Source organism: Myiozetetes cayanensis, unplaced genomic scaffold (genome assembly GCF_022539395.1).
Source record: "Myiozetetes cayanensis isolate MyiCay16 unplaced genomic scaffold, myiCay2020 scf94, whole genome shotgun sequence".
In the NCBI taxonomy this organism is placed as follows: Eukaryota; Metazoa; Chordata; class Aves; order Passeriformes; family Tyrannidae; genus Myiozetetes; species Myiozetetes cayanensis.
The window spans coordinates 18,297-41,835 of NW_026088230.1; the positions used below are offsets into that span (position 1 = coordinate 18,297).

At 49.9% G+C, this 23,539-nt stretch overlaps 2 pseudogenes; both read left to right on the forward strand.

The window, feature by feature from the left end:
* The first annotated feature begins 5,668 nt into the window (after positions 1-5,668).
* Positions 5,669-23,539, forward strand: part of LOC126653183 (zinc finger protein 239-like) — an 89,213-nt pseudogene continuing 71,342 nt past the window's right edge.
* The window catches only part of LOC126653185 (gastrula zinc finger protein XlCGF49.1-like), a 40,976-nt pseudogene continuing 24,809 nt past the window's right edge, over positions 7,373-23,539 (forward strand).

Here is a 23,539-nt window from a genome sequence, read left to right on the forward strand (position 1 = left end):
AAAAGAAAGATAAAGAAAAAAGAAAGAAAAGAAAGGAAAAAGAAAGATAAAGGAAACAAAAAAAAAAGAAAGAGGGAAAAAGAAAGATAAAGGAAAAAGAAAGATAAAGGGAACAAAAAAAAAAGAAAGAGGGAAAAAGAAAGATAAAGGAAAAAGAAAGATAAAGGAAACGAAAAGAAAGAAAGGAAAAAGAAATATAAAGGAAAATAAAAGAAAGAAAGGAAAAAGAAAGATAAAGGAAACAAAAAGAAAAGAGAAAGGAAAAAGAAAGATAAAGGAAACAAAAAAAAAAGAAAGAAAGGAAAAAGAAAGATAAAGAAAAAAAAGAAAGAAAGGAAAAAGAAAGATAAAGGAAAAAAAAAAAAAAGAAAGAAAGGAAAAAGAAAGATAAAGGAAACAAACAAAAAAGAAAGAAAGGAAAAAGAAAGATAAAGGAAACAAAAGAAAAAAGAAAGAAAGGAAAAAGAAAGATAAAGGAAACAGAAAAAGAGAAAGAAAGGAAAAAGAAAGATAGAGGAAACAAAAAGAAAAGAGAAAGAAAGGAAAAAGAAAGATAAAGGAAACAAAAAGAAAAGAGAAAGAAAGGAAAAAGAAAGATAGAGGAAACAAAAAGAAAAGAGAAAGAAAGGAAAAAGAAAGATAAAGGAAAAAAAAAGAAAGGAGAAAGAAAGGAAAAAGAAAGATAAAGGAAACAAAAAAAGAAAGAAAGGAAAAAGAAAGATAAAGGAAACGAAAAGAGAAAGAAAGGAAAAAGAAAGATAAAGGAAACAAAAAGAAAAGAGAAAGAAAGGAAAAAGAAAGACAAAGGAAAAAAAAGAGAAAGAAAGTAAAAAAAAGAAAAAAAAGAAAAAAAGATGAAGGAAAAAAGAAAGAAAAAAGAAAAAAAAAGGAAAAAAGGAAAAAAAAAGAAGAAAAAAAGAAAGAAAGAAGAAAGATAAAGGAAAAGAAAAGAAAAAGAAAGTAAAAAAAAAGAAAAAAAGATGAAGAAAAAAGAAAGAAAAAAGAAAGATATAGGAAACAAAAAGAAAATAGAAAGAAAAGAAAAAGAAAGATAAAGGAAAAAAGAAAGGAAAAGAAAGGAAAAGAAAGGAAAAGAAAAAAAAAGAAAAGAAAGATGAAGGAAAAAAAGAAAGAAAAAAGACAGATGAAGGAAAAAAAAGAAAAGAAAAAGTAAAAAAAGAAAAAAGAGAAAAGAAAGATGAAGGAAAAAAAGAAAGAAAAAGAAAGATAAATGGAAAAAGAAAAGAAAAAGAAAGTAAAAAAAAAAGAAAAAAAGATGAAGGAAAAAAGAAAAAAGACAGATAATAGAAAAAAAAAGAAAAGAAAAAGAAATTAAAAAAAGAAAAAAGAGAAAAGAAAGATGAAGGAAAAAAGAAAAAGAAAGATAAAGGAAAAAAAGAAAAGACAAAGGAAAAAAAAGAAAAATTGAATAAAACAGGAAAAAAGGAAAGAAAAATTAAAAAAAAAAGAAAGGAAAAAGCCAAAAAGAAAAAATTAAAGGAAAAAGGAAAAAAGGGAAAAAAAAAGGAAAAAAGAGGAAAGAAGAAATAAAAGAAAGAAAAAGGAAGAAAAAAAAAAAGGAGGGGTGGAAACAAAACAGAAAGAAAGCATAAATGTGGTGTTATCACTTGTGCCTATCCCAGGTGTAAGAAATGTGTGCTCTGTATTTAAAACAAATACTTTTAAAACAAAAAGGGGGGAATGTGACACCTCAAGTATACAAAGCTCTGTTTACCCTTCGTTTTTTTGGATTTGAATCAACAAGTATTGAACAAAACCCCCCAGCAGACACCTGATGACAAGGCCCTCTCGAGTGCTCAGCATGGGAAGGGCTCTGCTGGTGTTCTGTCTCCCTCAGGACCCTGCTGGCTTCCAGCCCCTCGGATGGACCCTTGCACAGTTTTTAGGGTGTTCTCTACAATTCTACCTTGAAAATGAGACCAAACAGGCCAATGGAATTTAGGGGGATTGATATGGGAGTTGGGTAACAGGGTTGGCTCTGTGGAACTACTGTGTTCAGGGCAAAGGATGAAATGCAGCTCCGTTAAAAGCTACAATTCCTGTACAACTACTGTTAAAATCTACAAAACCTAAAAAATCAAAACTCCAAGGCAACAGGACTCATAAAGCCCATCCACTTCATAATGGGGCTCTCATCATAAAGGCCATTTCCTCATACACCCCACACGCCTCAGAATGGTGCAGCCTCATCAAAGCACTGGCCTCACAAAGCCAATACCTCTCACCATGGGGCTCTCATCATAAAGCCGATGACCTCAGTAATGCCACAACCTCCTAAAGGCTCCAGCATCATAAAGCTCCTTCACCTCATAGTGGTGCAGGCCCCATAAAGCCCCTGTCCTCATAATGTCCAACAACCTCATAATGGGTCTTTCATCATAAAAGCTCTGTCTGCATAAAGCCCATACATGTCATAATGGTGCTGTCCTCATGAAGCCCATAAACCTCATCAGGGGCTCCCATGATAAAGGCCATGTCCTCATAAACCCCATAAACGTCATAAAAGCTCTGCCCTCATAAACCCCACCCACCTCATAAAAGTGCAGGCCTCATAAAGACACTGCCCTCATAAAGCCCATAAACCTCACAATGGTGCAGGCCTCATAGAGCCCAAACACCTCATAAAAGAGCTCTCATCATGAAAGCTCTGTCTTCACAACACCCTTAGATGTCATAACGGTGCTTTCCTCATAAAGCCCATAAACCTCATAAAGGGGCCATCCTAGAGTGTCTCTCCTCATAAAGTCTCTCTCCTCATAAACCCCATCCACCTCACAATGGGGCAGTCTCAGAAGGTCTCTGTGTTCATAGAACCCATCCACCCCATAATGGGGCAGCCTCATAAAGGCACTGTCCTCATGACCCTCACACACCTCAGAATGGTGCAGGCTTCATAAAGCCCCTGTTGTCATAAGGCCCATAAACCTCCTCATGGGGCTGTAATGAGTAGTAGTGGTTTAATTTACTCATCAAATTAGTAATAGGGGCTTACTCATTAAACTGTAGTGCATGTTATATTCTTATATATATATGTCATTATAATCACTGTTCTGTTACGGGTAAGAAACTGTAAGTTGTAGAATGCTTCATTAATCTATCAGCATTGTAAGCTGAAAAAGCATGAAGTTTGCAGTTCTAAAGCTAGAAAGACAAACCATTGTGCCTTGTTAAGTAAATATTTTTGTATCTTATTTTTCTAAAAAGCTTATTGTCTCACAACACGCATAAAGTAACGAAATAAAGGAGAAGGATTGAAGAGTCAGGAACTGAAACGATAGAGAATATCCAAGATGGACATCTGGAGATGCCTGCACGCTAGGCCTCAAGGTCTAGGGACTGATTGAAACTATGGGAGGAGAAAGCACCTGGCAACCGAAGCGAGAATGCAGAGAAGCCAACCAGAATCAGACCTGCAAAGCTCAGATCCAATAGAAAAACAACAAGTGACAATGGGAGGGAAACCAATAAGGGAATAAAAGTTACTGGTTTTGTTCACTGCGCTTGCGTGCTGTGAGTGGAGCAGGAGACTCCCCGGCTGCCCAACATACTGTTTTGCTTATTTCAATTTTCTACAAATCTTCAATAAATTTTTATTACTATATTTCAACTCAGTTTCATTTTACTTATAACAGGGCTGTCATCATAAAAGGAGATGTTCTCACAAATGCCATAAAACTCATAAAGGCTCTGTCTTCATAAAGCCTTTGCACCTCAGAGGGGCTCACATCATAAAGGTTCTGCCCTCATAAACACCATAAATGTCATAAAAGCACTGTCCTCATACACCTCATGACAGAGCTCTCATCCTAAAAGATCTCTCTGCATAAAGCCCATACCTGTCATAAAGGTGCTGTCCTCAGAAAGCCCATACCCCTCATAAGAGGCTTTCCTCATAAAGGCCATGTCCTCATAAACCCCATAAACGTTGCTGCCTAAAAGGCTGCAGAGGAAAAAGACTCCAGGCCCAACTAGGTAGGAGGTCAGACAAGCAGCAGAGGTTTTCATGAGGCTCCAGGAACATAAACCCACACCCATCCCGTCCAACACAGGGGTTACAGTTTTTATAATGATTTCCACCCAATGCCCGTCCCGTCCCCGCCCCGGTTCTGCCCCGCTCTGCCCCAGGAACGCCCGTGGGGAATTGAGTCTGGGGGAGTTTGGAGCTTTGAGCCGCTGCAACTACAACTCCCGGCGTGCCCCGCGCGGAAAAGGGGGCGGGGCGGGGTCTCTGCCGGCGGTGCGCGCGCACAGCCCCGCGGTGGCTGCCGGGAAAGCGATGGCGGCGGCAGCGGGATCTGCTCCGACTCTGTGAGACCTGGCGGGGGCTGCGGCGGGGCTGGGGATGCGCTCGGGGGCTGCGGGGAGCGCGGCTGTGGGCGGGAAGGCTGGAGGGCTCGGCAGAGTGGAGAGGAGGGGCTCGGGGGTTCCCGAGAAGGGTTTGAGGTCCTTGATGGGCTGTCGGAGGGGATTTGGTGTCCTGAGGACACTCAGAAGGGGGTTGAAGGTGCTTGAAGAAGTTTAGGGGGTCCCTGAAAGGGCTGGGGCCTCGGAACCCCCTGAGGAGAGAGGTTTAAACGCCATGGCTGCACTGCGCAGGCGCCGGCAGAGTCCCCATAAGCAAACTACAACTCCCATTAGGCCAGCGCGGCGCCGCCATTGCCGCTCGTGCCGCAGCGCCCCCTGCCGGCTGGGCGGACCGACATCAGGGAAAGCGGTTACGAATGACCCCCCGAACCCCAGAAACCCCAAACCACAAGAGACTCCACAGGGAGGGGATCCCGGGGGTTCCCTAAAGCCTATCATTGGGGTTCAGGGGGTCCTTCAGCCCTCAGGGGAGGCATCCTGCCGATGCCACCCAAAGTCTTGTAGGGGTGCCCCCCCAGTGCCCCCAGTATAGCCCAGTGACCTCCCAGTGGCTCTCAGTATGGCCCAGTAACCCCCCAGTGACCACCCAGTGTTTCCCAGTGACCTCCCACTGCCCCCCAGTATGGCCCAATGATCCTCCAGTGAGGACCCAGTAACTGCCAATATGGCCCAGTAACCTCTCAGTGTCCTCCCATGTGTCCTGGTAATCCACACAAATCACCCAGTCTCTCCCAGTGCTCTCCCAGCATCCGTCAATAACCCCCCAGTCCCCTCCAGTACCAGGAACCTTCCCTGATTCCCCCCAGTGTGTCCCAGTATGCCCCAGTAATCATCCAGTGCCCCCCAAAGCCTCCCAGCTGTCCCCAGTGTGTTTCCAGATACCCTTGGCTTTTCTGTGATCTTGGGGGGACGGGACTGTTTTGGGGAGAGTCCAGGGGGGCCTTCTGGGGGGAGATGGAGGATTGGGGACATCAGGGATGGGGTTTGGGGACAGTGGAATGGGGGGTGTCAAGGGGGGAACTGGGGCCATGGGGATGTCCTGGGGACACTGGAGGCACCAGGGGGGGCTCAGGGTGCCAAGTAGGAAATTGAGGACAGCAGGAGGGTCTTGGGGACACCAGGGGGGGTCTCAGGACTCACCTGCTTGTGGTGCTGCCCCTCCTGTCCCCACCAGGCCCAAATAATCCCCCCAATGTCCCCTAACCCCCATTTTTCCTTTAATCTCCTCCCCGTCCCAGATCCCTTTTACCCCCCAGTGCCACCAAGACCCCTTTTAACTCCCCCAAATGCACCCAGAGGCCCCCAAAACCCCCCAAATCCCAATCAAACCCCACAAAGAGGGATCACCTGGCACCCTGGGACAGGAACACAGTGGGCTGTACTGGGGGCACTGGGCTGTACTGGGAGAGCCCCAAAGCCCCTCCCCTGGGCATCCGTGCCCCGGTCTGGGAACCACGGCGGGGTTGGATCAAGGGGTGCACTTGATGATCTGGGAGGTCTTTTCCAAGCCGGCTGATTCTGGGATTCTCTGGGTGCCATTGCCAGGGCAGCACATGCTGGAGGCTCTGTCCACAGGGGATAGATGTGTCTGTGCAGACAGGGAGACAAGGTCGGTCTGCAAAGATGTGGGGTTAGAAAAGCAGGAGAAGTTGTGGGGTGGTTGTGGAAGGAGAAAGAAGCCCCCAGGCCAGTGCAAGCAGGCCCCCCTGGGCTTGCACATCATCTGCCCTCCCTGCAGGTTCCTGTCCTGGAGAGCAGGCCCTGAGGTGTCCCTGAGCAATGGCCCGGAGGTGAGCCCAGAGCTGGCCCTGAGGTGGCCCTGAGAAGAAGTGGAAGGCAGAGGTGGTGCTGAGGCAGGAGAGCCCCGTGGTGGGGAAGAGGCTGATCTGGGAGTGCCCAGCAGGGAGAAGGTGCTGTGTCCATGCCCTGTGTGCCAGGTGAGCTGGGGCTTTGCTGCAGAGCTGCGGGCGCTGATTGGAGCGGCTGCAGCTGCTGAGCTGGTGGCCCCCAGGAAAACAAAGTGTGCCCGGCCACGGAGCCTGCAGGGAGGAGCAGGGACAGGGTCAGGGCCACTGTCAGCCCGGGGCTGGCTGGGCAGACACAGCAGTTTTGGGGTCCCCCTGGGAGCTGCCGAGGGTGGAGGGCGGAGCGGGCGATGCCGGAGCTGGGGGACCCCTGGCAGGCTGGAGGGGGGAGCACGGAGAAGGAGGAGCCCCGGGACCCTGGGAGCCTGAAATGGGGGGAGCGGAGAAGGGGAAGCCTGGAGAGTGGGGACCCCTGGGATCCCTGGGACAACAAGGTGGAGAACCTGGAGAGGGGGAATGTCTGGGAAGGTGGCACCCCAAAGGTGAGAGTCAGAGGAGAAGGGACCCTTGGGACCCTCAACACTCCCAGCATCCCTAAGAGGGACCCCAACATCCCAGACAGGAGAGACCCTCTGAACCCCAGAGGGGACACACCAGAGAGGGGGAACTCCTGGCAGAGATTTTTTTTTGGGCTCATCTTCATAATTTATATTTCAACTGAATCTCAGCTCTTTGCAATTATGAGGGCGGGGGTCTTCTTGCTATTTCTGAGGGGTTTTTGCCTAAATCTTGGTGGTTTGTTTTTTTCTGTGCTGAATCTTGCTGGTTTGGAGGTTCCCTAGAACCCTGAAGTTGGGAGATGGGGGAGTCTTGGATTCCTGGGAGCTCCAGCAGCCTGGAGAGGGAGGGCAGGGACCTCGTAGAGGAGAGACCCCAGATACACATGGAACTCCCAGCAGCTCGGACAGGGGGGACCTCCAGAATCCCGAAGTAGAGAGACCAGAGAGGAGGAGCTCCTGGCTGGGGATTTTTGGGCTAAATCTTGGTGTTTTGGAGGTTTTTATGGTCCCAGGATGCCCAGTGAGTTCTAGAGATGGATTGGGCAGGAGGAACCCCCAAGGCAACGCGCTCAGCCCTTGTTTCAACCCCAGCAGGATTTGTCCTTCCCAAAGCTTGGGCGGATGGAGGAGGAGGCTGCGAGGAAGCTGCCGCGAGACCCCCAGGCAGGTGAGGAGGAAGTCAGTGCCCCTTTGGCCCTGTCTTGTGGTGCATCTGTTGAGCAGCCTCCCAGCAGGGAGAAGCCCTTCAGGTGCTTGGAATGTGGGACGAGCTTTAGGCAGAGCACCCACCTACTCAGCCACCAGCACATCCACACTGGGGAACGGCCCTACACATGTGGGGAATGTGGGAAGAGCTTCAGGCAGAGCGCCCACCTCCACAGCCACCAGCGCATCCACACTGGGGAACGACCCTTCAAGTGTGGGGAGTGTGGGAAGAGCTTCAGTGACAGCTCCACCCTCCGCAAGCACCGTCGCATCCACACTGGGGAACGGCCCTACAAGTGCTTGGAATGTGGGAAGAGGTTTCAGACCAGCTCACATCTCCTCATGCATGAGCAGACACACACAGGGGAGAGGCCCTTCCGCTGCACCGACTGCGGGAAGGGCTTCAAAGGAACTCCCACCTGGTTGGCCACCTGCGCATCCACACCAGGGAGAGGCCCTACAAGTGTGGGGAGTGTGGGAAGAGCTTCACCCACAGCTCTGCCTTGACCCTACACCAACGGACCCACCAGTAAGGGCAACCGTACGAGTGCCCCGACTGCGGGGAAAACCTTTGCCACTGCTCCCACCCCGAATGACCCCCTGATGGTGAGGCAACCCCTGGAGTCCAGTGACTGTCAGTCCATCCCTTTCCACCAGAAAGGGCCAGTCCCCTTTGCCAGGGGCAGGTTCTGCCAACAGAACCCTTCTTGGGGGGTTGTGTGGAGATTCCTGCCTTGGCTGGGACCCCCCAAAGTCACTGTTGGAGGTTGAGAGCAGAGATCTCCCCACGAGCGTTGGTCTGGGGGAGTTCCATCCCTCCCTAATTCATAATTCTTGCTTTGGTGCCAACTTGAGTAGAATTGCTTCAAAAATTGCTTTAGTGTAGAGCATTGTCCTATCTTATTCTGTATTAGTGGTAGTTTTAGTGTTTCTTTAGTGTTTCTTTTAATGTTTCTTTAGTGTTGCAGTTTCCATGGAGAAAAGGTGAGGGGCGGTGGGCAGAGATTCTAGGCTACAGTCACCAGTTCTCCCTTTCCTCTCCCTGATTTTCCAGAATTTGCCCTCAACTTTTAGAGTGTTCAGAGGAGGTTGTACGTGGTTTCTTGGCACGTAGTCAGTTGAGATATTGGCAGAGATATGATAATCATAAACAATGGCAGGATGTTTTGGCAGGAAAAGTGCAGTGGGAAGTCCTGGTGAGAACTTCTGGCAGAGAGCTGACAGAGAATGTTTGATAGGAAGGTTTTGACAGGCAGAAACCATTTTTGGAATTTCTATATTATCTGTGTGTTACAGATGGTTGCCATGGTGAACGACGTATCAATAAGAATGCATAATGGTTGCCTTATTAACCAAACCTATCAATCCAAATGCACAATGGTTGCCATGGTAATGCACATATCAATGAGAATGCATTGTGGTTGCAAGGTAAGCGATGTCACAATGAGAATGGACAATGGTTGCAATGGTAACCAACTTCACAATTAGAATGCTTAATGGTTGCCATGGTAATCAGTGTAACAATGAGAATGCACAATGGTTGCCATGGTGTAAGGGGGTACTTTTGATTTAGATGATCCATGGAGCAAAAAGGGGTGAAAAAGTGATTATATTCGCATGTGAACACAGCCGGAGTATTGTACAATGTGACTTTGTTGCACAAGTTCACTGTAGGGCCCACTGTGTCTATAGCAATTTTAATTGCATATCCCCCATTATCAGAGTTGAGTTCCTCCTTGGCTTGGCTCCACTCTGCAAGAGAGATACAAATCCCCTTGGAACACAATGGTACAGGTCGTCCATAGGGCTGAGGAAGGTGATGGAGAGGAAGATGATGTGGGCAGGGGTCGTTGGCCCCTTGCCCTACAGTGGGGCACGCCCAGACTGTTGCCATGAGGTGATGAATGGGCGCTGTTTGGCTGCCACTCAAGCACCACCTTCTGCTGCGTCCTGGCCCTACGTAGTGTAATGTAGAGCTGATGGAATGGGGTGTCAGCACTGCTGGGTGGAGTGATGCTCATCCTGCCATCCACACTGTGCTGCTCCGCGGGGACACCCGCCAAGCACGGGCACCGACCAGCCCTGCAGAGCCTGGTAGGCCTGGCCTGTCTGTGCAGGTTAGCACAGTTTATTGATAGGAAGCAACAGGGAAAGCAAACATTTGATATCCTTTTTTTTTTATACCCCTTTAATTCTCATTTTACTAGCTAATGCTGTAACAGAGGCTGTTCGTAGTATTGTATGCATGCCAACTGGTAGTGTTTTTGTATTCTTTTTCAGTTTTTGATTCTCTTTGCTAGTAGTTTTTTTTTTTTTTTTACTCTCACTGGCAATAAAAGATATTTTGTAGTGTTTGAATGACTGTTATACTTGTCTTTTTTCTGGACATGTATCCTAGCAAACCTGGTACATGGGGTCATACGGGGGGTGACTGGGAGCATTCTGAGGGCAGTTGGGACCATTTTGACCCAACTGGGATATACTGGAGGTGACTGGGGTCATACTGGGAGCGACTAGGACCACACTGGGGGTGACTGGGAGTGGTTGTGAGCAACTGGGATCATGCTGGAAGCTACTGGAAACAACTGGGAGTGAGTGGGACCACACTGGGGGCAACTGGGATATACTGGGAGAGACCAGGAGTGACTGGGATCATACTGGGACTGACTGGGAGCAGGCTGAGGTTGACTGGGAGAGACTGGGAGTGACAGGGATCCTACTGGGAGGGACTGGAACTGTAGTGGGTGAGTGGGAGCAAGTGGGACCCTGCTGGGAGCAAATGGCTTTATACTGGGAGTGACAGGGAATGTCTGGGTTCATCCTGGCTGTGACTGCCACCATAGAGGGTGTCACTGGGATCATACTGGAGTCATACTGGGAGGGACTGGAACTACAGTGGGGTGAGTGGGAGCAACTGGGACCATGCAGGGAGTAAGTTTGATCCTACTAAGAGAAACTGGGATCATACTGGGACTGACAGGGATTATGCTGGAGGCAACTGGGCTATACTGGGAGTGGTTGGGAGTGACTGGGATCATTCTGGGAGTGACTGGAACCATAGTAGGGGTGATGGGGAGCAACTGGAACCATGCTGGGGGACAACTGGGATCATAGTGGGAGCAACTGGGCCCCTACTAGGGTCCTACTTGGGTCTTACTGGGAGTGACTGCAATAATACTGGGAGTGTGTGGGAGGGACTGCAGCCATACTGGGGATGAGTGGGATCAAACTGGATTCGTACTGGAAGTGTTTGGAAGTTCCTGGGATCATACTGGAGGTGACTGGACTCATACCGGGATCATACTGGGAGAAACTGGGACCATGCAGGGGCAAATGGCATGGTCCAGGGAGTGCCTGAAAGTGTCTGGGGCCATCCTGGGCTCAGACTGGGAGTCCCTGAGAGGGAAAGGAACCATCCTGGGGGGGGCTGGGAGCAACTGGGTCCACCTTGGGGGCAACTGGGATCCAGTTGGGAGTGACTGGGAGTGACTGGGATCATAGTGGGAGTGACCAGCACCATACTGGAATCATAGTGGGAGTGACTGTAAGGGACCAGGATCAAACTGGCAGTGACTGGAACTATGCAGGGGGGAAGTGGGAGCCAGTGGGGCCATGCTGGAAGCCAACTGGGAACATACCTGGAGCAACTGGGATCGTGCTGGAAGCAACTGGGAGTAACTGGGAGTGAGAGGGTGCATGCTGGAGGCAACTGGCATCAACTGGGAGTGACTGGGATCACACTGCTGGGAACTGGGACCATCCTGGGGCAAGTGGAAGTCACTGGGTGTCGTGGGTTTTGGTAGCGGGGGGGCTCCAGGGGTGGCTTCTGTTGGAAGCTGCCAGAAGCTTCCCTGCCCCGTGGAGCCAATGCCAGCTGCTCCAGGACGGACTTGCTGCCGCTGGCCAAGGCTGAGCCCATCAGGAGCAACAGGAACAGCTCTGGGATAACAGATTTAGGGAAAGAAGGAATTACAGCCAGGGAAGAGTGGAGTGGGAACGTGGGAACAGCAATGCAGACCCCAAGGGCAGTGCAGAAGGAGGGGCAGGAGGTGCTCCAGGCCACTGAGCAGCCCCTGAGGGAGCATCGGGTGCAGAGACCCCCTGCAGCCCCTGGGGAGCATCGGGTGCAGAGACCCCCTGCAGCCCCTGGAGGCTCCCACGCTGGAGCAGGGGGATGCAGGAAGGAGGCTGTGACCCCGGGCAGGCCCAGGATGGAGCAGGTCCTGGCAGGGACCTGCAGCCCGTGCAGAGGGAAGCCCAGGCTGGAGCAGGTTTTTCCCAGCAGGACTCGTGGCCCCTGTGGGGACCCACGCTGGGTCAGCTCATCCCTGAAGGACTGACCCCATGGAGGAGGGACCCACGGGACAGCAGGGTGGGAAGAGCTGCTGCCCGAGGGATGGACTCACTGGAGAGGTCCATCCAGGACTGTCTCCCGTGGGAGGGACCCCACGGGAGCAGGGAAGGATCCAACTCCTCTCCCTGAGCAGTGACAGAAACAACAACTGACTGTAACCCTCATTCCTGTCCCCCTGCACCGATGGTGGGAGGAGGGAGAGCTGAGAAGGAAGGAGGGTGTGGGGAAGGCGTTTTTCACTGTTTTATTTCTCACTCTTTGGCTTTTATCCTGTCAGTAATAAATTTAAGAACTATCCCTACTTTGAGTCTGTTTTGCCCATTAGTAAGCGACTTTCTCCCCACCCTTATCTCTACTCAGGAATCCTCAGCTGGTTTTTTTTCTCTCCTCTGTGCAGTTGCAGAGGGAGGGGAGGTAGCAGCTTTTAGTGGGTGTTTGAAATCCAGCCAGGGTCAACCCACTAAACCAACCCATGTGCTTGAGGCCCTTTTGTGATGTCACAGCCTACCCTCTCCATTCCGGAATAGCCCTTGGCAACCAAAGAACCAACACCCCACAAGGTCAGAAGGCAGTCCCACCCATGTGCCCCTTTAGGATGTCCTGACCCATCCTCTGCATTCTGGAACAGCCCCTGGAAACCAAAGAACCAACGCCCCACACCCCCACAGTGCAGCCCCACCCATCTTTGGGAAGTCATGGCCTTTCCCCCAGGAAAGAAAGCCTGTAACCTTCAGGTTTCAGGTGCAGTTGGGGGGCCACCCTGGGCACTCCAAGGGCAGCAAGAGCTTTCTGTCCTGCCACCTTTTGTCTGGCAGGAATCTTTGTCCAGATTCAAATTTGGCAGTCGGACTGACAATTCCAGCGCGGGGCTCCTGCAAGCGAACGACAGCCCTGCCCTCCAGGAAAGAAACCCTTACCCTCGGTCTCTTTTCCTCTTCCTTCAAATACAACCTGCAGGGCAGCTTTCTGCCATCTCTTCTCTTGGGAATTGTGAAGATAGACCCGCTCCCATGTTTAACACCTCAGGCAAAACCACCCTGTTAACAGCTTTCCCAACCTTCCCCAGCCTTTCCCAAAGCCGAGATGTGGAAAGAACAAGTGCCCTTGTCCCTGGCTGTGCTGCTGTGCTGGGAGTCTCTTCCCTCCAGCTCTGCACACAGGCACTGCCCCTGCAGCTCCAGAGAAGGGCTGAAGAAGCATCTTCAACACAGAAATCAGGGCAAGTGTATCAGGGATTGTTGGTATTTGTTGGTCTGTGTTTGGATCAGCCACCTGCAAAAGTTTTTGTTCTTTACCTGCCAAGTTCACTGATAAACGGGAGCTTCGTTCTTGGAGAGAGAGTTTCTTGTGTAAACTGTTTTAATTGGTGCACTGTGATCAGCTGGTTGTCTGTAGAGGACTTCTGAAGGAGAAACTGAAGAGGAGAGGATGAAGTAAAGCCCCCAGACCCAAATAGATCAGAGCCCTTGAGTGAAACAGCGCAAGTGCGAGGGGAATCCCCACGTTCTCCCGCATGGCTGAAGGGGGGCACTCACAGAACGGGGCAGGGACCGAGGGCCTCTGGCTGGGCGGTGCTGCCACACCGGCCCAGGGAGACGTCACCGGCTCAGTGGATAAAAATGCAGGTGGCTCGTGCTGGGGGCTCTCAAGCTTCACAGGAAGGACAACGTTGCCTTTTGAGGGGACACCGCTACCTTTGGGAGCCTGCTGACCCTCCGAGGATGCAGCCTCTGCTGGGGGGAATTCTGGTTATCCTGGGGTCAGTAAGATAACCTTGTAAAACACACCTGAGTGAGTGGGGGTTTCACTGAGGGCTCAGTTCTCCCCTCTCTTTTCCTGTCTCTCGGTTTCCCGTTTACTTGGCCACTTTTTGTAATAAATATTGGGTTTACTGTGGAGCTTTCAGCAGCGTCTTGGTTTTTCAATCTCTGTATCCTTTCGAACTCATCCTGTTACACTGTGCTGGCATCTTTTGTCTAGGAGGAATCTTCATTATTATTGCAATTGGGATCTAAGACTGACAATATCAGGGAAAGGGTTCTTACACCAAACGAATGAAATTCCACCCAGGAAAAAAACCCCTTACCCTTCATTTATCCTGTGCAAATGGTGTGCCACTCTTGGCATTCCATGCACACATAGAGCTTCCTGTGCTGGCACCTTTTCTCTGGCAGGAATCTTCATTCTTAGGCCAGTTGTGGACTCAGGCTGAGCATTCAAGCGCTGGGGTTCTGACACCAAACAAATGCATTTCCACCCTGGAAAGAAAGCCTGTAGTGGTTCTGAGTCTAGGCCTTCCTTGGTAACCAGGTAGTAACTAAGGAACCAAGGCCATGTTTCAAGTATTCCATACTATTTTTTCTTTAGCAAAAGTATAAAAAAGAAGGCAGAGGAAGCTCTCGCTCTTTCCTCTGGTGAACTGAAAGTGCAGGTTTTTTGCTCTCATTCTGCCTGAGTGAAGGAGTGAGGCCTCGTGCGCCTGGTTGGCCTTGAGAAGCAGAAAGTGCCAGCAGTTGTTGGTGCAATTGTCTGCTATCTTGAAGAAAATATTTGGGTTAGTGTTAGGGTTTAGGGTTAAGGTTTAGGGTTCATGTTAGGGTTCGGGTTTGGGGTTCTGTTCAGGGTCGGGTTCAATGTTCAAGTTCAGATTTCGGTTGGGGTTGGGGTTCGGGTTATAGGTTTGAGTAAGGATTCTATTTGGGGTTTGTGTTGGGGTTCTGTTTGGGGTTTGGGTTGGGGTTAAGATGGGCATTCGGGTTGGGGTTGGGGTTTGGGTTTGGGTTTGGGTTGGGGTCAGGGTGTGGGTTAGGGTTGAGATTGGGGTTCAGGTTAGGGGTTAGGGTTAGGGTTCAGGTAAGGCTGAGGATTAGGTTTAGGGTTTAGGTAACGTTTGTGTTAGAGTAAGGGATAGGAGTGCAGTTACGGTTTAGGATTAGGTTTAGGTTTAGATCTTTTTTTAAGTTTAGGTCTACGGTTCAGTTCTGATTAAGATACCTCCCAGTCCAAAGGTGCCCACACACAAAGCTCTTGCTTTTTGTGTAGTGCTGACCATGGCACAACAACTGCACTGGAGAGACAGAGGCTCAGGGTTTTCTTTCCCATGCGGAATGCCAGTCGTTCACTTGTAGGAATGCTGGGCTGAAACTGCCGTCTGACAGTCAAAATTCCATAAGGATGAAGAAAACTCCACACTAGGTAGATGGTGAGTTGGGGTTAGGGTTTGTGTTCGAGGTTATGATTAAAGGTTAGGGTTGGGGTTAGGGTTAAAGTTAGGTTTAGGTTAGGGTTAGGGCTTAGGTAACATTTGGATTAGAGAAAGGGATCGGGTTAAGGTTAGGGATTAGGTAATGTTTTGATTATGGTTAGATTTAAGTTTAGGGTTATGGTTAGGGATAGTGTTAGATTAGGGTTAGAGGTTAGATAACGTTTGGGTTAGATAGAGTAAGGGATAGCTATTGGTTCAGGTTTAGATTTTTTTTAAGTTTAGGTCTAGGGTTCAGTACGGACGAAGATACCTCCCAGCCCAAGGTGCCTGCATACAAAGCTCTTGCTCCTCCTGTAGTGCTGAGAGTGGTGCAACAAGTGAACCAGATAGATGGTGAGTCAGGGTTATGATTAGTGTTAGGGGCTATGCTTATGGTTAGGGTTAGAGTTACGAGTAGGGTTAAGATTAGGTTAGGGTTAGGGTTTAGGAAAAGTTTTGGTTAGAGTAAGGGTTAGGGTTAGGGTTAGGGTTAGGGTTTGGCGTTAGTTTCAGATAAGGAGTATTTATTAAGTTTAAGTCTAGGGTTCAGTACAGACTAAGACACCTCTCAGACAAAGGTGCCCACACACAAAACTCTTGCTCTTTGTGCAGTGTCGAGAGTGGAGCAGTACTTGCAGAGTTCAGGGCTTTCTCTCCTGAGTGGAGCTGAAGTGCACACCCCCTCACTACAGCCCCAAAAGTGTTCCATGGTTGCCTTCGTGATGTCATGGCCTACCCTCTCCATTTCAGAATGATGCCTGAAAACCAAAGAACCAATGCACCACACCCCCACATTGCAGCCTTTCCTTTTTGCCATCGACCTAGTTGTGATTTTACGGTCAATCATCTCTATTCCAGAATGGCCCCTGGACACCAAAGAACTAATGCCTCACACCCCAAGAATGCAGCCCAACATGTCTGCCATGGGCCTCTGTGATGTCATGACCTACCCTCTCCCTTCCAGAATGGCCCCTGGAAACCAAAGAACACTCCTCCCACAGTGTCCCAGTGCAGCCCCACCCGTGAGCCATCGACCCCTTTAAGATATCATGACCTGTTCTCTCCATTCTGCAATGCTCCCTGACCACCAAAGAACCAATGCCTCACTACCCCAGAATGCTGTCCCACCTGTCTTCCATATCCCAAGGGAATGGCAGCCCAAGATTCTGTGGAGACATATGCTTTGTCCTGTTTGATACATGCTGACTGACTGTTGTGTGGATGGGATGGAACACGTGCCATGGCAAATGTCATGCTCGGGGATGTTCTTGGTCTCGCTTGGCTTGGCAGGGCAACCCCTCCCCACAAACCCTGGCCATGCCAACATGGCCACACCCAGCCATTCCACCAGGCCCAGGTCCATCACAAATGTGTTCTGGATACCTTGATCCAAAAGCATCTTTGTGACTCGCACATGTAATGACAATGTCTGATGGATAAATCCAGATCAAATCTATTCCCTGGATTGGACATGGGGACGTGAGCCCCTCGAGTGAAGACATCACCATGCCCTGTGTCCAAAGGAAACTGTGTGTAAATCCCAGCCAAAAGTAATTTTTAGCCCTGGCCTGACCGTGAAAGGCCCATGCCATTGGAGCATTAAAATACCACGTGAGGTCACAGCGTCACATCTGTTCCTGCACCAAAATTGTTATCAGTTGGTAGGTAGAGGTTTGCCTTAAAGTTTTAGAAAAGAAGAGGTCTGCATATTCCCATGTGGGCTGGGTTTGATGTCCCCACATGAGCCCCGTGCAGCAGGTTTTTGTTAAAACTCCTGGAGACAGAGAGCTGCTCCAGAGGGACATTTCACCTGACCCTTCTCCTTGGGTGAGGCAGAAACATCCCCTTTCTCTTGCCCTTCTCGGTGTGTGGGGCGAAAACCGCCCTTGTCAGGGAGCCCCTGCAGGCTCTGCCCCTCCGGTGATCCAACAGCGGCCCCTGCTGACCGGGATGGGAATTGCGCCAAAAAGCGAGAAATACCGGACTGTTCCCTTTTTTTTGAGGGGGATTTTTGGTGCAGGATTACTCGATGATCCTTGTGGTCCCTTCCAACTTGGAATATTGGATGTGATTCTGGGAAGTTCCACAGGGCTGTGTGTGAGGAGAGAGCAAGGGCTGAGCAAAGCAGAGCAGGGCAATGACAGCACAGCCCTTGAGCACTGTGAGGACACAGCACAGGATCCAGATCCAGAGGGGAATGGCTGACCCTGGAAGAAGGGTGGGTCACAATGTGGACAAAATCTGTCTAGGAGGGAGGAGCACTGGAGTGCTGCTGAGAGGGGCAGGACAGGGCGTGTCCTGGGCACAGGGCAGGACACAGGCTGTGTGGATCAGGCGTGCAGCAGTGATGGGCAGAGTTGCTTTGGGGAAGGCTGATTGCTTCCTTCAGCCCCCGTAGGACTCTGAACAAAAGGGGGTGATTTTCAACACTTCCCAATGGGTTCAGGGCAGAGTGTAACACCTGGGAGGTGCTGAAATGTTTTAGGCATCAGAGTCATCCACCTGGAATCACAAACCACACAAAACCCGGCTTGGGGTGGTGTCAAACAGGGGAAAAAGGAGATGTGGGATGTAGCCACATGGGTGGGAAAATTCTTGTCTAGTAAATCCTCAGTAATGGGAATGTGGAAGGGACACGGGGCTGAGCTCTCTCCAGAGCCACAGCTGAGCAGGGCATTCATTTCTTGATCCACACAGATGACAGATGGTGGATCTGGAATCTCCACGGTGTTCCAGTCTGTGCAGCACCTGGGGGAGCTGCAGGTTCTCAGCCTGTGCCTTTCTCCTCCCAGGCAGCAGTTCCAGCTCCCAGGCAGGCACAGCCACCAATGGTGAAGGATTCCCTCCTCACACACTCAGTGACCCTCAGCATCAGGATCAAGGCTGCCCAACTGCCACCACGAGGACATGAGGAGGTTCATCAGCTGGGATCTCACTGGACTGGAATGGCATATCCTGCTCACTGCTTCCTATCCCCATCCTGCCTTCTCTGGTCTCTTCTCTTTTCTAAGAGCCAATGTCAGCCAGTTGGGCAGATTTGCATGAGCTGGCTGGTTCCACATTCATCTAAAGGATCAGGATGGGAGCTGAGGGAGGGGTTAAGTGTCTGGGATGGTCCCTGTGTAGGACACCAAGAATCATGAGCTCTACATTTCTCTAACAGACAGCGACTCCTTGACTAAGACAATAATCCCTGTCAGAGGCATGTGATAAACTGTGAACCCTTTCCACTCTTCTTTTCTCCTGGATAAGTTTTGTCCATATTGTGATCCACCCTTCTTCCAGGGTCAGCCATTCCCCTCTGGATCTGAATCCTGTGCTGTGTCCTCACCTTGCTCCTCTTGTCGTCCACCCCCATCAGCACCCTCGTCCTGGAGAGATGGGGCCACTGAGCACTGGGAGAGCCCAGCCTGGAGACATCCCCATGCCCATCAGTTCCCTCTGATGCTCTCCCTGCCCTGCACTCCCTGCTGTCCCCGTGTGTCTACACCCTAACCTGAGTGGGACCAACCCCACCCCCAGCTCCCCTTTGGGCTCAGCCCGCTTGGGGCAGTGCTCAAGGGCTGTGCTGCCACTGCCCTGCTCTGCTTTGCTCAGCCCCTGCTCTCTGCTCACACACAGCCCTGGGGAACTTCACAGAATCACACCCAGTATTCCAAGCTGGGAGGGACCCACAAGGATCATCGAGTCCAACTCCTGAGCCTTCCCTGGACCATCCCCCAGAGTCACACCACATGCCCGGGAGTATCGTCCAAACGCTTCTTGTACTTGCACCAAGCCAGCGGTGCTGAACCCCCACACAGGCACCTCCTGCTCCCAGACAGCAACATCTCTAACTTCTGGGTAAGGGAGAAGGGATGCAGCCATCTCCTAAGTTATCCCAAACAGGGCATTCACGTCAAACCTTCATGTCTGCCTCACCCCTCTGGGAGGATCTGTGGGCATGTGCTGGAAATTCCTGGAGGCGCTGCCATTCCTAGAGGAGGTTCATTTCAGCTGCTCCCCCACTGTCCTGGCTTTAGCTCTCCTGAAGGAAACATTTGCTTGGAGAGGCCTCAAAACACCCTCAGGTCCTTCTCCATGAAATACCCTCCCTTCCAGTTTTGTGAAATCACCTGGTGCAGGCAGGGAAGGTGTCCACACAAGTTCTCTCAGAGGGGCAGAGGCAAATGGGAAGAACCTGGAAGATCTCTGGGCTGGAAACAAGGCATGACTTTGCACCTCTCTCAGTTTAATGAAACACAAGTGTTTGGCTCAGGAGGATGAGTTAGGAGGAAGACCAAACTCCTTCCCCTAAGTAATTGTAAATCCAAAATTAGGAGGCTCCAAGTATCAAGAGGAAGTATGGAGAAAGGAAAAATAACAGCCCTTTATTAAAAGATATTTGTGTGTTGGAAGAACAATGAAAGAACACAAAACCAAGCAAATAATCCTGTACCAAAAATCCCCCTCAAATAAAACAAAATGGTCCGGTATTCCTTGCTTTTTGGTGCAATTCCAATCCCGGTCAGCAGGGGACGGTGTTGGATCACCGGAGGGGCAGAGCCTGCAGGGGCTCCCTGACAAGGGCGATTTTCAACCCACACACTGAGAAGGGGAAGAAAAAGGGGATGTTTCTGCCTCATCCAACCCTAACTCTAACCCTAACCCTAACCCTAACCCTAACCCTAACCCTAACCCTAACCCTAACCCTAACCCTAACCCTAACCCTAACCCTAACCCTAACTCTAACCCTAACCCTAACCCTAATCGTAACCCTTTCCTTAACTCTAACCAAAAAGTTACCTAAACCCTCACCCTAACCCCGACCCTAACCCCGACCCTAACCCTGACCGTATCCCTTACTCTAACCCAAATATTACGTAACCCCTAACCCTAAACCTAACCCTAAAACCTAAGCCTATGCCTAAGCTTAAGCCTAACCCTAAATCCTTACCGCAACCCTAACCTTAATGAAAGGGACATTGGTGACATCACTGAGGACGAGTGTCATCAAAGGGGATTGATGAAAACAAAGAGACAGCTCTGATGTCACAGGGACATCGGTGACATCACATGAGACGACAGTGACATTGCAAGTACATGGCTGACGTCAAAGAGACATCAGTGACCTCACTGGGGATATTGGTGACATCACAGGGGACAGTGGTGACATCACAGGGACATGGGTGACATCATTGGGTACCAGTGACATCACAGGAGACTCTTGAAAACAAAGAGACAGGCGTGGTATCACAAGGAAATCAGTGACATCACAGTGACACCAGTGATATCATCAAGGACAATGGTGACATCACAGGGGACAGAGGTCACATCACAGGGACATGGGTGACATCATTGGGGACCAGTAATATCACAGGGGATGGGTGACAAAAAAGGAAATCCCTGATGTCACAGGGAAATCAGTGACATCATGGAAGCCACAGCTGGGGACAGTGGTGACATCACAGAGACAGCAGTGACATCATTGGAAACCAGTGACGCAACAGGGGACTGGTGACATGAATAGGAAAGCCATGATGCCACAGAGACATCGGTGACATCACAGGGGACATCAGTGACTGCACAAGGCCAGGAGTGGCATCACAGAGACACCAGTGACATCATTGGTGACATCGGTGACAACTGTGATTTAACAGGGACATTGATGACATCACAGGGGTCTGGTGACATCATAAGGATATCTGTGACATCATGGGGATAAGGTGCCACTGCTGGGAACAGAGGTGACACCACAGTGACAGCAGTGACATCATTGAGGACCAGTGACATCACAGGGCACTGGTTAAAACAAGGGGACACCTGTGATGTCACTGGGAAATCGTTAACATCACGGGGACGTGGTGACACCACTGGGGACAGTGGTGACATCACAGGGACAGCAGTGACATCACTGAGGACCAGTGACATCAAGGAGTACCGGTGACAACAAAGGGACAGCCGTGATGTCACAGGAACATCGGTGAAATCATAAGAGACCAGGGTAACATCACAGAGACACCAGTGACATCATCGGGTACAATGGTGACATAACAGAAGACATTGGTGACATCACAGGGAAAGTAGTGATGTCATTGTGGACCAGTGACATCACAGGGGACTGTTGAAAACAAAGGGACAGCCGTGATGTCTCAGGGGATATCACTGACATAACAACAACAGGGGTGACATCACAGAGACAACAGTGACATCATCTAGGACACTGGTGACACCACAGGGGACAGTGGTGCCATCACAGGGATGTCGATGACATCACTGGGGACCAGAGACATCACAGGGAGTGTTGAAAACAAGGGACAACCCTGATGTCACAGGGACATTGGTGACTTTACAGGGACAGGGTTGGCATTACAGAGACACCAGTGACTTGATCGGGGACATTGCTGACATCACAGGGGACAGTGGTGACATCACAGGGAAAGTAGTGACATCATAGAGGATCAGTGACATCACAGGGAACTGTTGACAATAAAGGGAAGGTCGTGATGTCACAGGGACATCAGTGATATCATTAAAGACCAGTGACATCACTGGTGACTGGTGACAATGATAGGATAGTTGTGATGTCACAGATATAACAGTGATGTCACAGGGGGCTGGTGACATCAGAGGGACTTTGGTGACATCAAGAGGAAGAGGTGTCACTGCTGGAGACAGTGGTGACACCACAGGGAAAGTAGTGACATCATTGAGGACCAGTGACATCACAGGGGACTGGTGACAACGAAAGGATGGTTGTGATGTCACAGGGAAATCAGTGACATCAAAAAGGACATTGGTGACTTCACAAGGGCGGGGTGAAATTAGAGATAACAGTGACATCATCGAGGATATTGGTGACATCACAGGGGACAGTGGTGACATCACAGTGACATGGGTGACATCACTGGGGACCAGGGACATCACAGGGGACTGCTGACAACAAATGGAAAGCAGTGATGTCACATGGACATGGGTGACATCAAAGGGGACATCAGTGACTTCACAAGCACAAGGATGACATGACAGAGATACCAGTGACATCATTGGAGACATTGCTGACATCACAGGGGACAGTGGTGACATCAGGGGGACATGAGTGATATCATTGGGGTCAGTGACATCACAGGGAACTGGTCACAAGAAAGGGACAGCTCTAATGTCACAGGGACATTGGTGACATCACAGGGGACTTCAGTGACTTCACAAGGACAAGGGTGAAATCACAGTGACACCAGTGACATCATCGAGGTCATTGTTGAAATCACAGGGGACAATGGTGACATCACTGGGGACCAGTGACATCACAGGGGACTGTTGATAAGAAAGTGACAGCCGTGATGTCACAAGGACATCACTGGCATCAGTGACATGACAGGGAAACGGTGCCATGGCTCAGCACAGAGGGGACATCACAGAGACAGCAGAACATCATTGGGGACATTGTTGACATCACAGGGGACAGTGATGACACCACAGAGACACCATTGACGTTAATGAGGACATCTTTGACATCACAGAGGACATCAATGACTTCACAAGGCCAGCAGTGACATCACAGAGACACCAGTGACATCATCAAGGACATGGGTGACATCACAGGGGACAGTGGTGACATCACAGTGATGTGGGTGACATCACTGGGGACCAGTGACATCGTATGGGACTATTGAAAATAAAGGGACAGCCGTGATGTCACAGGGACATCGGTGACTTCACAAGGACAGGGTTGACATTATAGAGACACCAATGACATCATCGGGGACATCACAGGGCACAGTGGTGACATCACAGAGACAGAGTTAACATCATTGGGCAACAGTGACATCACAGGGGATTAATAACACCAAATAGACAGCAGTGATGGCACAGTGATATAGGTGACATCACTGAGACATGGTGCCACTTCTGTGGACAGTGGTGACATCAGAGAGACAACAATGACATCAGTGAGGACATTGTTAACATCACAGGGGACACTGATGACACAACAGAGACACCAGTGACATCAACGGGGACATCTTTGACATCGGTGACTTCACAAGGCAAGGAGTGACATCACAGAGACACCAGTGACATTATCAGGGACATTGGTGACATCACAGGGGACAGTGGTGACATCAGAGAGACAGCAGGGGCATCACTGGGGACCAGTGACATAAGAGTAAAAGCAGAGGGACATCAGTGATGTCACAGGGACATTGGTGACATCACAGGGATCTCGTGACATCACAGGGACATCGGTCAAGTCACAGGGAAAGGGTGGCACTGTTGGGGACAGTGGTGAAATCACAGAGACAGCAGTGACATTACTGGGGACCAGTGACATCACAGGAGAATGTTGACAACAAAGGGAGAGCTGTGATGTCACTGGGACATCAGTAAATTCACAGGGACAGGGTTGACATCATAGAGACACCAGTGACATCATTGGGGACAGTGGTGACATCAGAGGGACAGAGGAGAAATCTTTGTGGACCAGTGACATCACAGGGGACTGGTGACA